Source organism: Ursus maritimus, unplaced genomic scaffold (genome assembly GCF_017311325.1).
Source record: "Ursus maritimus isolate PB19 unplaced genomic scaffold, ASM1731132v1 scaffold_6, whole genome shotgun sequence".
Taxonomy (NCBI): domain Eukaryota; kingdom Metazoa; phylum Chordata; class Mammalia; order Carnivora; family Ursidae; genus Ursus; species Ursus maritimus.
Window position 1 is genome coordinate 20758688 of NW_024426774.1, and position 14266 is coordinate 20772953.

Here is a 14266-nt window from a genome sequence, read left to right on the forward strand (position 1 = left end):
CCCTGGGGCAGATAGGAATCCGTCATCTGGCTACTACGGAATCAGGTGTAAACGGTTGTTCCTTCTGTGATTAGTTAGACAGGGTGGAGGAATTGTTACCGTGTTGCTAAGGAAAAAGGAAGGGGCTGTTCCCAGTTGCCATGGTGACAAGGTAAGAGAGTTCCCTCGGTACACCATAAATTTATGAGGCGGTTTCTTCTCCTTGTTGCTATGGCAATGCAGAGGGACTGTTCTCGTCGCCCCCCCGCCTCCCCGCCGCCGTCGCTAAGACAAGGTGGAGGTTGGGGTTGTCCTTCCCTCGCCGCCCAGTTGCCGTGGAGACGGCGGGTGCCCTGGCCCCGCCCCGCTCGGACTGACAGCGGTGGCCGCATCGCGCCTGCGCAGTGCTCTCTTCCCCCGCAGTCCCTGTGCGTTGAAGCCGGAGACCGCGGCGGCCTCTGCTAGGACCCTTCGCCCCGAAGCCGCCGGCCGGAGCCGCAGCCTCAGCCGCAGCGCCCCCGCCGCCTGTCCCCCGCCCCGCCGCCTCCGCCGGAGCAGCCTCGCGCACTGTGAGTCCGGGCCGAGGCGACCGACGCCGTGGGGCTGAGTCAGCGGGAGGCCCGGGCCCGAGCTGGGGGAGGGGAACCGGGCTGCCCCCCTCGCCTCCCTACCGGCGTACCCGCCCCCCAACCGCGCCTCACCCCCGCCGCCTCTCTCCCTCCATCCCTCTCTCCTGGGGTTCCCGCGGCGGCCGTCAGGCCTTCGAGCCACTCCCCCTCCCTGCCCGCCCTCCGGACTCACCTCGGGGGCTCTTCCTCACTAGATGTGGCGCCACCGCACCTCCACCCCGGACTGATCTCCCCGCATCGCCCCAAACTGCCTCCGGTCCGCGCTTGTCGCTTCTCCGTACTCCTCTTGGGCCTGACACCTCCGGCCTCTCTGGTTTTCCCCAGTGATATGCCAGAAAAAGAGTGACAAGGGAGAGGGCGAGGGGAGACTTGGGGGAGGGGGGGGAACATTCTGCCTGGCCAAATCTTGGGGCCTCAGGTTTCTTACCCACACACTCCTGCCCTGGTTGGTGTGGGGAAGCAGGTCTGGACAGTTATCACTGACTGCTGAGAGCTTGTGGGGCTTTCAGAATAGATTTTGCTGAGAAGGACTCAGCCCCATGATGATCAGCTAATGTTGAGTGAACACCCGCTAGTGCATGGTGGCCTTCTAGTGGGCTGGGCTATTGCCTTGGCTGGTGCCACGGAGGGGGACTAGAGGTAGTGGAGGGAGGGAGGGGGGAAGATTTCGTTGGGGAACTGAAGTTCCTGCGCTTCCGCTGTGTTGTTGTGAATAAGCATCTTGCAGTACTCTTCAGTATGCATTTTATTTATTTATTTATTTATTTATTTATTTATTTATTTATTTTTGCAGTACAACCCTGGTATAATGTGAGGCCTGATACCATCCATAGCAAGAACTTACTGTTTGTATGTTGAGGGGTTGCGGCAGGACTTAATCTCTGATACCTGTAAATTCCATGTAGTAACCAACTGGGTGACAGTGAGTTTTAACATAACACGTGCAGAGTGGAGAGGAAGGAGGAGAGCCAAGATTTCTCTATGGTATATAGGTCTGCGGCCTCTTCCCCCCGCCTCCTGCAGCTGTGAGTCTTTGTGGGGGCTGTCACCCGATAGGGGTTCTAGCACATTTGGACAATTCCCTGGGTTAGGTTTGCTACCAGTCCACCTGCCCACCCCACGTTGCCTGATCTTGGAGGATCCCAAACTGTTTTCTTTTTCCAGCAGAAATTGAGCTGAAGTCAGAGTTGGTGCCCGCAGCCAGAAGCTCTCTTAATAAACGTGCCTCAACTTGAGGGCTCCTAGCTACTATGCATGTACCTCACTGCCAACTTCCTTTGATTCTTTTTTTTTTTTTTTTTTTTGGCTTCCAGATTCCAGTGTCCTGTTAGCAAATATATGTAAATATCAGGCAGTTAAACCCTACGAGAGGCTTTGTATTTTTTTACTCCAGCTTGCCAAAGGAGTAGATAGTTTACTTCTAAAAATCATAGTGAAGGACCTACTAATTTGCAGTTTGGGGGATTGCAAACAATGAGAAATAATGATTTTGCTCCTTGACTTTGCTCAATCATGGCCTATTGGCAGCCTCCTCAGAGCCACTCCCCACCCCCATGCCCATCAGATTAGTTTACAGTAGCAAAGACGGCTGTCGCCCTAGTTTTAAACATAGAGATGAAGTTCAGGAAAACTACAGCCCCCATGTAGCAATGCAGTTTCTTCTGTTTCGAATGCCAGTCTGGGGTTTGGCGGGATGCACCTGCCGGTGGGGCGATGGGAGCTGTGGGGCTGAGAGTTACATTCCTTCTGTGTGGTCCTCTGTGTTGCATAGCTCACCGAAATACCCGGGCAGGGCAGGAGCAGACAGCTGTGCTGGAGAGCTGCTCCTCCTGGGTTGAGTGTATTTTGGGAATCAGCAATATTACAGGGGGTGGAGGGTTGTGAATTAAGAAGCAAGAAAATGTGTCAAGGCTAGATAGATGAGGAGGGTGTGAGTAAAATGTTCCCTTTCCAGTTTGCTCTGGGACAGAACATTTTCAGAGCATCACAGTGGTTTTTATATGGGTTAATTTGCCTTTGAAATCTGTACCAGTGTTTTATGAGATAATGATGGCATGCTTTTTAAATGGCTACTACTGGGAAACAGACTAATACCTGTGTCTCACACGTTGCCTATCCTGTTGTTACTGAATGTAATTGTTAAGATCTGGGAGAGGGACATGGTTTGAATGAAGTTAGACCTAAATCTATGTAATCTGTGTTGTGGTTTTGTAGCATTATATTCCTTTGATCCTAAGACACACCAGCAATTTACCAACAGTTTTTAGTAAAACAATTTAACACAACCAGACCAAAATATATCTGTTGATTCTAAGGCACATCCTAATTTCGGAAACAGTAAAACAGCCAGGAAGTGGCAAGACTTGAAGGAGGGATTTGTGTGTTTTAGAACCGAGAAAGGGTGATATTTATAATATTTCTGGCTACGTGATGATGCCATTACTGACCTACCATCCTGAGAGTGCGTGCACTATGCGGATGGATTTCTTCCAAGTCCTTCCTCCAAGCTAGCCCACTTTATGGGCTTATGTGTGTAAGACGATGGACTGCCATTAGGCACAGTAGTTGGCTATTGAACAGAGGAAAGTTCCTATGTGGGAATCCAACCCAAGGTCTTACTATGGTACCTTCCAGAAGCTGAGCCAACTAGCTGGCAGCAAATGTCTTATGAGCTATACATGAATTTGGCTGGGTCATATGTTTCAGAAGCTGAACAGAAAATATTATTTTTCTCAAGCAGAATGCATCTGCCCTGATTTGTTTACAGACACTTTTGTAAAGGTCCTAAAGTACATGCCCAACCCCTGTACGATGTGAGGAGTAGAGGGGACTTCAGATGATACAGCTCAGTGTTCTCATTTACAGATTTTTAGCATGAGACACCAAGAGTTCAGTGATTTGTCTAAAGTCACCCAACTAATGTAGAAAGTATGTGAAAACACTTTGTAAACTGTGTACACCATAGAAATGAGTGGTGGTAATTAGTGGCTGAGTCAGGATTAGGACCCGGATTTCTAGAGCCAGTCTACAATGCTACATTGTCTCATCCCTCATGTTTCATACTCCAGAGGGTTTTAATAAAAATAATTTAGTAGTCTGTAATTAGTCCTGTAGACAAGGACTTGTTTTATTGTCAGAGATGTTGCAGAGCTAGGTAAAATGTAGTGTCACACTGTCTAATTAAATATTTATTCTTGCCACCTTAAAAATAATAATTTTGCCTCACACACTCTGACTTGAGGAAGGTTTTCCGTTCAAAACTTTGCATCATCTAATATAAAGCAAACGTGATGTTGGGTGTGTGTAGACCTCTCAGTTTGTCATCTGTGAGGCTGCCGCGTCCCAGGAGGCAGGGTGCAGAGGGCTGAGAGGGGCCAAGAGGAGCAGTAAATTGGATTATCTTCCAGCTCCCAGACTGGAACCTTCTGTAGTTCCCGGAAGCCCCAGTGAGATTTCTAACCCTTCTCCCGGAGAAAGTGAAGCAGTCTGGCCTCCGAAAGCAGACAGACCCGAGTTCAAATCCTGGTCCTATCACCTCCTGGCCATGTGGCCTTGGGGGGGCTGTGGAACCCCTGCGTGCCGGTTGCTCCCCTACAAGCCTGGGATGATAACCATGTTTTGCCAGGTAATCATGAGGGTTAAATGAAAGAAAGTATGTAGCATGCCTGCTTACCAAGACGTAACAATCACTATTTCCTATTGCTAGGGTATCAAATTAAAAAATAAAAATACTTACAAATTTTTATCATGACTTAAGTCCATCTCGGACCCTCAATTCCCAGCAGCACACTCGTGGCGTCTGACACGCACAGAGATATCTGTCCCCTGAAGACCGGGCTCTTGCAGTGTTATTCCAACTGCCAAAATAGGAGTATATGAAATGCCCCTTTGTATCCGTGTATTCAGCTGACCTGGTTCTCTGAAAGTCTAGCAGGCCAGGAGCACTTGCCTGGGAGAGCACAGACTTGGTGTGTTTTTGCGTGTCTTGGGGGCGGTCCATCCTCCAGTTGCGGAGGCCAGTCTGGGGAGCGAGCTTAATTGGACATGAAAAAGCTGCTGAGCTCTCCCTTGTGACTAAAGCTTCCCTGGCCTTCATTCACTTTCGCTACTGTTAGAGGTGTAGCTCTGCTCCGTGACTTTGCTCGGATCGGCTTCTGCATCTGTCCAAGAGATCTGGAGGGCTAGGCGAAGGAGCCTTCCCTCTTAGCGGGGAAACCTCCTTTCTAGTGAAGAGAGGTAAAGGGAGATCATTTCGGATGGCAACATTTCCAGATGGGGTCAAGGCCGAGACTACCAAGTAATTAAGGAGCCAGGGCAAGCCATTCAGGAACACAAAGGAACCTAAATTCATATAAATTTCATTTGGGAAGAAAATACCCAGGTATAGGCAGCTAAAGACTGAAAAGATAAACACAGTTTTTACCTCTTGGAAGCAGAATTTGGCTGTAGAGGAGAGAAAGGGAGATGCAAAGGAGAACTTTTACTTTATGTGCCTCTGTATGTGAATTGTTATAAGCAGCATGTATGTTTTTGTAAATTCGTGCAGACCAACAGAGTTAGCTGTGGCTGTTTTTCAGTGAGTACATTTTGATACAAAAGAAGCCTTTGCCCTTGCTTGGAGCCTTTAGTACATGGGGCAGTTAAGGTCAGGCTGCTTCCCTCTGGCAGGCCACACCGGTTTGCACCAAGCCCGCCGCACGTGAGGGCAGGAGGCTCCAAAGTGGCCGCTTCCCTGGCAGCCCAGGCTGCTTCATTGACCTGCCACCTCCCCACTTCTTCCTCCTGTTTTCCTTTCCTTCTTAAGAACAGTCCCCTCCTCTTGCCCAGCTGAAGTCATCATTACTAGTCCAATATGCTAATTTAATTTACAACTGTTGATGAAATACCATCTGACCAGATGACCTTTATGAAAAATCCACGACCCTTACTTTACATCAAGGAGGTTTGAAGTTTAGGGGGCCTGGGTGGCTCAATTGGTTAGGCATCTGTCTTCTGCTCAGGTCATGATCCTGGGGTCCTGGGATTGAGCCCCAAGTCAGGCTCTCTGCTCAGCAGGGAGCCTGTTTCTCCCTCTGCCTGCCACTCCTCCTGCTTGTGCACACCCCCCCCCTCTCTGTCAAGTAAATAAATGAAAAATCTTAAAAAAAAAAAAAAAGGAGGGCTCGAAGTTTAAAGGACCTCCAGCTAAAGTGCTGACAGACTCTATGGCATTAGCTGCGTTTTCGATAGAGCACAGCTTTCACACAGCTGATGTGCTACTGCTTCTAGGAAGTACCGATAAACACTGACCGAATACTCACGTACTATCGAGCTTTCATCTTCTCATAAGTTGGTCAGTTGTGTTTCCTGTCCTATTTATTATAGAAAGAAGACCTATCATTTGGACACGTGCTTTGGCTTGCTAACTAGGAGTGGGGATGGGTTATGCTGAGTAATCCACATTCCATCGCCTAATCTTCCCTTTGGCCAAGAGTACAAATTTGGGACAGTTGGCCAGGGCTGGTGAGGCATTCTGTTGCCAAGGATGGTTTTTCCTCTGTGTTGAGTTGACCAGCCAAGACTAGTCTAAGCCCCGTATCTTTCTCACTAGCATCGTGTCCCACCAACTTTGCTAAACAGGCATGATGGAACATTAGCATTTTGAGCTCTAGATGCTTCATTTGCCTGAAGTAAATAGGACCTGACCTATCTAAAATGTTTCGATTCCAAGTAAAATCATTTTTTTTTCCTGAAGCTATTTCCTGTATATGGGAGATACATACCACTGTGTGATATGTTTAAAATAACCGAGCGAGAAGCATTGCTTCAAATCTGACGAGTAATTTTGACAACGTATATCATAAAGCTTTAAAAGGACATACATCCTTCAATCAGAAGCTGCGATTCTAAGAATATTTAGAAAATCGAGGGTGTTTATAAAAACACTGTATAAGGATTTTTATTAATGTAACTTTATTAATAATATCTAATAGTTAAAACAACGAAAGGGTCAACAATTAGGGATTGGTCAGGTTTACCCAGATACAATCCTGCGTGAGCGCACACACACACACACACACACACACACACACAAACTGCACATACATTAAAAATCTTGTAGAAGAATATTTGTTGATACCAGAAACTTTTGATACAATAAGTGAAAAACAGATGCAAAATAGTCTGTTAAGAACAATACCATTTTAATAAAGAAAAATGTGAAAAAGTACCAGGGGAGCATCTGCCAACCATAAGTGATAATCTTGAAGTAACGGGATTATAAATGAATAGGTTGTTTTGGTAGTGCTTTTCACTATTTCCCAAACTTTTCTGTGTTAAGCAATTATAACTTTTATTATAAAACTTTTTAAAAAGATTTTTCTTTATTGGAGAGAGAGAGAGAGCATGAGTGGTGGGGGTGGGGGCAGAGGGAGGAGGAGAAGCAGGCAAGCAGGCTCACCACTAAGCAGGGAGCTTGATTGGGGGGGGGACATAGGGAGGGGGTTTGACACAGGGCTCGATGCCAGGACCCCAGGATCATGACCTGAGCCAAAGGCAGATGCTTAACCGACTGAGCCACCCAGGTGCCCCATTATAAAACTTTTAAACCAGTGCTTTACAGATTCCATATAGTAGAGTAATCTCTAAGAAAATCACAAGATATTTAATTTACTTATTATTATTTTGTTTCACCGTTGTCAAGATTAATGAAAAACACATCTCTAGGGTGTTTCTTTAGATACTACTTTATATTCTTTGAAGGAGAACGTGCCTGGAGTAGTACTGTGTGGGTGTGTGACTTAAAACATGGCCTAGAAATGCCGGAGTCCATCATCCAGAGAAGTAATCTCTCTTGACTCAAATGAGATGTAAAAAAAATTTATGAAAAGAAAGTATCTTAAGATAGTCTTCTTTGCCTCTTACCTTTTGCTGTTTAAATTTATCAGAAGATTTCAGTAAAACCCTGTATATAGGGCTCTGTTTTGGGTGGGCTTTCTTCCTCCATGTCTATTCAGATTCTTTGGATTCCCAGTTCCCCTGTGTCTTGGGGACCTTATCCGAGGCTTGCTCTCATGTTTTGGTGGTTGTACACCTATCTGAACTCCTTTTTTTTTTTTTTTTTACGATTGTTATTTGTTGTCAGAGAAAGAGAGAGAGAGAGCACAAGGAAGAGGGGAGAAGCAGGCTTCCTGCTGAGCAAAGAGCCCAATGTGGGACTCGATCCCAGGACCCTGGGATCGTGACCTGAGCCGAAGGCAGCCGCTTAACCAACTGAGCCACCCAGGCGTCCCGATCTGAACTGAAAGACCGTGTTCCAGCCTCCTGCAGGCTCCTTCCTGCCTTTGCTTTTGGCCATATTCTGGTCAGCCATCAGCTCAGACGTCCTTTTTCCTCCAAGGCTAGAGAAGGTGGGATGCCCACCACTAGCCACCTGATGGGCAGAAGCCCTCTGCAGGGACAGACTGGGCAGTTCCCTCTTTGCTACACCAGGTCCATGGCTGTGAAGGGAGGGGTGGCCCAGTAGCTGTCCTCTCGCCTCTCTTCCCCATCCACACACACATCGCACCCTGCTTCCATGGCCCAGCCCAGAAGACTGACTCCTGCCTTCCCCCAGTGGTGGTGTCGGCTCACATCGGAGCCCTGGGGATCCAGGTTTTAGAGTTGAGGGACATATGGCCTGTCACACAGTTCGGCCTGTGCTGCCATAAATGTTTGCAGAGCAGACTCTGTCTTCTTCCAGATGGTTCTGACTACCCAAACATTTGTCCCAGATGGGGTGGAGGCCTTCCTACCCTCCTGGGGTTTTTAGTGAACAAGTCTTTGGGTATGGCTAGCAGGAGACACTCCCCACTTGGCGAGAGTGATTGTCAGAGAGGCATCCGTCTCCTCTGGAGGGTGTGGTTGTCCTGGTCACCTTGTCATTGAAATGGGGTTTCCTGATTGGTAGGAAATGAAATCTTAGCCTCTCTGAGTCAGCAAGATCGTAGTTGGACTAGCGTGTGTTGGGCCATGTGAACGGGGCAGGCCTTGCACCACTGGATGAAATTAAATCTCTCTTCCCATGTGAGGAGTGTTTCGCGGAAGGCTTATCTCCCCCAGGGTAATATGCGCTGTGTAGCCAGACTTTTCTACAGCACCAGACTCTTGGCAGATGACTGCCACCCCCAGCCCCTTCCCTGTGGATTATTGCCACTTACCAGGGACTCTGATTTAGTCTCTGATACGTTCTGATTTTAGACAGGTGGAGTTCACAGCTGAAAGCTCCCAGTTTGGGCATCCTATTAACACAGGACCACTGCTTTAAGTGACAGGACCACTGCTAAGTACAGAGATGTGTTATGCTGGCCCCAAAATAGCACAGTGCAGTGTTTCGAGACTTGACAAGACTTGTATTCCCCAGAAAGGACCATTTCCAGGTTTATAGGTTATTCATATACATTTACATATTTTCTTCTCAAGGCTTTATTCTAAGCACACCCTCAACAAGTACTCCCCAGGTCCTTTCTGTTTTGTATTCTTAGTCGCCATGGGATTTCAAAGAAACGAGACTTAACTCCTGTCTCCATGAGGAGATTGCAGTCTGGTTTGGAAGATAAGATGCATGTGTGGAACGACTCGTGTGTTTGACGACATCAGATGTCCGCAACACATCTGTGATGCTTTGTTGTGTAAGATGTGGTCTTTGCGCTTAAGGAACTTGGCTAACATTCTGCTGAGAGTTGGACGAAAATGATGTAAGTCACTACAATACAAGGGGATGGGCACTCCAGCAGCGGTGGGAAGGGGTGCTTGGGTAACCCAGGAGGAAGAGTGACCCTGAGCCTGTGAGAACTGGGAGGGCTTCAGAGAGGGAGATGCAGGAGCCTGCCCCCCAGACGACAGGTGGGTAAGAGAGTTCAGGTAAACGATGTGAAAAGAACAGTGCATTGCGTGTCCTTAGTACTATAGAGTATTAATTCAACAAGGGTTCTGAGAGGAAAATAATCATTGTGAACTGAGGTAACTGGAAAAGACTTCACAAAGCAAGCAGAGCCTGAGCTTGCCCTGAAGGTAAGCAGGCTTTCAGGAGACAGGACAGCGGAGAGGGCTCTCCAAGAGGCAAGGCATCCACCAAGGAATGACTGGGAGTGAGTGTGATGAGGACCATAAGCAGGTCACCCTTACCACATTGAGGGTGTGACAGTTTGGGACAACATCGGTGACATTAGCCAGAAGTTAGGTAGTTGAAGAGACAATTTGGAGAGAAGTTTCATTTCAGATGTGAAGAATGAGAGGTGACGGTTGGAGGCCTCCAAGTGGAGTGATCCCATAGAACCAAAAGCCGAGGGTGCGGCTGGGACGGAGCCACAGACCTGACAGTCAGTGACACAGGAGAGATGCCCTCCCTGAAAGGGGCTCTGTTCAGAGGGCTGGGTACAGAGCACGGCAACCAGCGCCCCAAGTAATAGGCTTCAAGAATTGTCCATGATGAGGAAACAAGCAAAGAGGTGTGGGGAAGTTAGGATGCTTCAGCAGCAAGGGCGGAGAAGAGAAATGTCAAGAAGAGCACTTCAGTGCTGTTGGCTGAACTAGACTCAAGGATCTATCCAGAAGAAAATCATGATGATTGCTGAGGGTGCGAGTCCAGTAAAACACTGAAGATGGAAGCCAGGTTGGGTAGTGTGAAGGGGCAAATAGGATAGAGAGAAAACGAAGGCAATGGATGGTCACCAGAGAGCGGCAACAGGAAAAGGGAGAAAAGTAGTTGCCGGAAGAAGCAGCAAGATCAAATTGTTTATTATTGTCATTCTCTCCTTTATCAGCAAATGTATGTAAAAAATTAATAAGAGTGTATTTTTTGCTTATGTAATTTTTATGTATTAAAATGTGCTTCATCTGCAGATTTCTCTCTATCAACATAATCCACGTATTTGTCACTTCAAATATCCCATTCCAGTACGCTTATCTTGATGAGCACTGAGTAATTATATGGAAGTGTTGAATCACTCACTATGTTGTACACCTGAAACTAATATAACACTGTATGTTAACTACACTGGCATTAAAGTTAAAAAATAAATAGTAAAAATAAAATAAACAGAAAACAGATATCCCATTCCTTCTGTGGTGTTCCATTGTACTGATAGCAAAGTATGCTGAACCATCAATCTATTATTGGGCAATTAGGGTGTTTCCAGCATTTTGCAAGTTGCAAGTATAAATATCTCTGCTGTGAACATCACTGTACAAGGCACTGTTTTTCTTTTGTGGGTTATTTCTTCAGAGTATATCCCATAGAGTGGAATACAGAGGCAAAGGGTACAAACAATGCTGGATTTTGTTTTGTTTTGTTTTGTTTATGATTTTCCCATTTGGCCCATTACCCCACCCCTCTCCCTCTGGCGACCTCCAGTTGTTCTCTGTATTTGTGGGTCTTTTTCTTCAGGGGTTTTTTAACTGAGATCTAATTGACTCATAACATCGTAGTGGTTTCCGGTGTACAACATAGCGATTCGGTATTCACATGTATTGTGAAATGATCGCCGCAGAAAGTCTGCTTAACATCCATCACCACACACAGTTACAAATTGGTTTTTGTTGTGATGAGAACTTTTAAGATTTGCTTTCTTAGCAACTTTGAAATATACCATACAGTTGTAACTACAATTACGACGCTGTACATTATATCCCCAGGACTGGCTTCTTTTGTACTTTTTGACCTTCACTCATGTCCCCTAGCCCCTTACCCCATCCCTGGCCCCCCTCTGTCCGTCTCTGTATCCATGGATTTGGTGTTTTTAGATTCCACATGTAAGTTTTTGTCTTTCTCTGTCTGACTTATTTCACTTGGCACAGTGCCCTCAAGGTCCATCCATGTTGTTGCAAATGGCAGGATGTCCTTGTGACAGTCCAGTCTGTATATTACCACATTTTCTTTATGCATTCGTCCGTCAGTGGATATTTAGGTTGCTTCCATGTTGTTGTTTTTATACTAGGCTTCTTATGCATTGTTCTCCATGGTGATCCAGCCAACTTACAATTAGAGTAAGAGTATGGCATTGACTTAGAATGCTTTGTGATAATAAGGAGATCTAAACATGTGTAATGGCAAAAGGAAAAGGAGTTATTTGAGGAAAATAATTTGAATGTAAGAGAGAAAGGGAGCAAATGGAGAAGATCTTGGGGACACCAGGGAAGGGGTAACTTTGCAGAGGAAGGTAGGGCTCCCTTCCACAGACTGGTAAGGGGAGAGGGTGTGGCTCTTTCTACCCATGACTTGGAGGGTGAACCCCAGGGGAGATGACTGGCATTCNNNNGCTAAGAAAAGACCTTTTCCTCAGTGAAATGGAGCCAAGGCCACTTGCTGAGGTAGGGGGTGAGGTCTTGAAGGTCTGAATTAACCGCTGTAAGAAATGAGCCTGGGCGTATGAGAGATGAATAAACGTCTTGTTCAGGGCCGAGGGCTGACTTGGACCCAGGGATTCCTAACGGGCTAAGTCTCTGAAGTCCTCTAGCCTGGGGAAGCAGCAGTGAGTGGCGAGCAGCAAGGGTGGGGGGCATGTTCGGCCCAAGGTTTCTGAGGAGGCAGGATCTAAGATGGCATTGAAGCAGCTGGCCCAAAGGTCAGAGGAGGAGGGAAGCCTACAAATCTAAGAGAGGCCTTGGCTGTCAGCAGAAGGAGGGGGCAGAGTAGTTACCAGCTCAAGTGAGAACAGAAAGGTTTGGAATATGAGTGATGAGTGGTTAGGAGATTATTGACAGAAGATTTTAATTTTAAATTTTGGAAGAGACCACTTTTACTTTTCATTATTTACCTTTGTGTAATGTTTGCTGTCTTCTTACATGAGCATGTATTACCAGTAACATTTTTTAAAAAGATTTGTTTATTTATTTGAAAGAGAGAGAAAGTGAGCAGGGGTTGCGGCAGAAGAAGAGGGAGAGAAAACCTCAAGCAGACGGCACACTGAGCGGGGAGCCCGATGGAGGGCTCGGTACCACGACCCGAGATCATGACCTGAGCTGAAACCAGGAGTCAGATGCTTAGCTGACTGAGCCCCCCAGGTGTCCCATCAGTGACATTTTTTTTAAACTAATTTAGATCTCAGGAGTAGAGCTGTGCCTCCGGAGTGTCGCTGGACTAGTCTGAGATTGATGAAGGAGAAATAAAGATGCAGGAGGATCCCAGAGTCTGGCTTGATGAGTGTTAAAACTGCAGGGTGTCTCTACTTGTCAACCAAGAGCTCCTGTGGTCACAGCTCATCACTGCAGAGCGGCACCAGCCACCAGCCTGTAAACACCCACATGCCAGTAGTGTTTCAAACCTGAGGACGTCGACCTTCCCTAGGCTTGGCAGCATTTTCAATGTGATGTCGTGTGGTTCTGGCTGTTTCCAACCCTCTGACCAGGTGCCCTACAGAGCCATTCCTCTCTGGCCTCTGTCAGTGAGGGTTCTTCCTTCAGGCAGATCCAGCCCCTTGCCAGGAACACGGTTTTGTGAGTGGAGTGTGGGCTCCATGTCAACCTCACAAATCCCCTCCCTGGGTGCTTGGTGCAGTGTACAAACTCTACGTCCGTATACAGCAGCCCTGTTTCTCTTCTTGCCTGTTTTGAAAGAGGCCCTTCCCTCCTGACCCCTCTTCTTCTCATGCGCTCCTGGATCACCCACTTTGACCCTGACCCTGACCGACACCCATGGCTGTGGCCTGTATTTCACTTGCCTGATTCACATTACCTCCAGGCTGCATAACTGAGCCATTTATACAGCTCACTGTTCACAGCAGTCACAGGGACTGATAGCAGGGAGCTGAGCAAGGTGGAAACATGTGGAAAGTCAGGTGCCGGCATCAACATGGGGAGGTGGAAAAGTGGGGACCAGTGCTCAGCATTCTTTCCAGGGCTTCAGCTAAGACTAAACTTTGCCTGGCCATTTTGTAAATGCTGTTCCGGTAAAGCCAGGACTGAGTAGGAGTATGGCTCCCTGCCAGTCCCTACCAGGAAGGAACAAACAGCTTGCAGGGCAGGCCTCAAGCCAGGTGGGGTAGGAGCTAACGTGCATTGTTTTGCATGTAGAATTTAATGGAATCTTTGTAAACATAGCCTCCTGCCATTGCTCTTTTCTCTTTTCTCCTAGGCAGCCTAGGTGAGAATAATTAGTCCTTGGCCCATAACTACTAAATGAAGAGGAAGAGGACAACTGATAGGCTGCAGTACACGAGAGAGCTTGAACCTAGAGTTGGGAGACCTGGGCTCGAAGTTATGTGACCTCAAACAAATCACAGCTCTCCTTGACCCCGTTTCCTTTTGTGTAAAATGATGGGTCTTTGCACATGCTGTCGTCCCCCCCCCAACATTCTTTCCTGGCCTTTTTGGGCTAACTCTCCTTAACCTCGAACATCCGGACCTAAGTGTCATTCCCTCAGGAAAGTGTTTCCAGACCTCCACCCCAGCTCCACTGCAGGCTGGGGCCCCCATGTCAGGCTTTTTCAAATTGTGGATCACAAACTTTAATTGGTTGTGAGATCAGTTTTTTGGGTTGTAACCAGCATTTTGTAAATGAGTAAACCAGAAAATGTCCGAGTGCAGAGTTCATAGTAAGAATAAGAATTGTTTAACGAAACTTTTGTTTTATTCAACGTGTCCATATGTGTACATATATCTCTCAGATTATAATGTAAAATGTATTTTTTACTAAAAGGTTG

The 14266-nt window shown here is 46.9% G+C and overlaps 1 protein-coding gene across 1 annotated transcript in view; it reads left to right on the forward strand.

Annotated features, from left to right (window-relative positions):
* Positions 1-402: 402 nt before the first annotated feature.
* The window catches only part of MAPRE3 (microtubule associated protein RP/EB family member 3), a 50628-nt gene continuing 36764 nt past the window's right edge, over positions 403-14266 (forward strand). Inside the window, exon 1 of the mRNA XM_040623004.1 lies at positions 403-548. The gene's annotated coding sequence lies outside the window, so the exon portion shown is untranslated. The remainder of the gene's footprint in view (positions 549-14266) is intronic.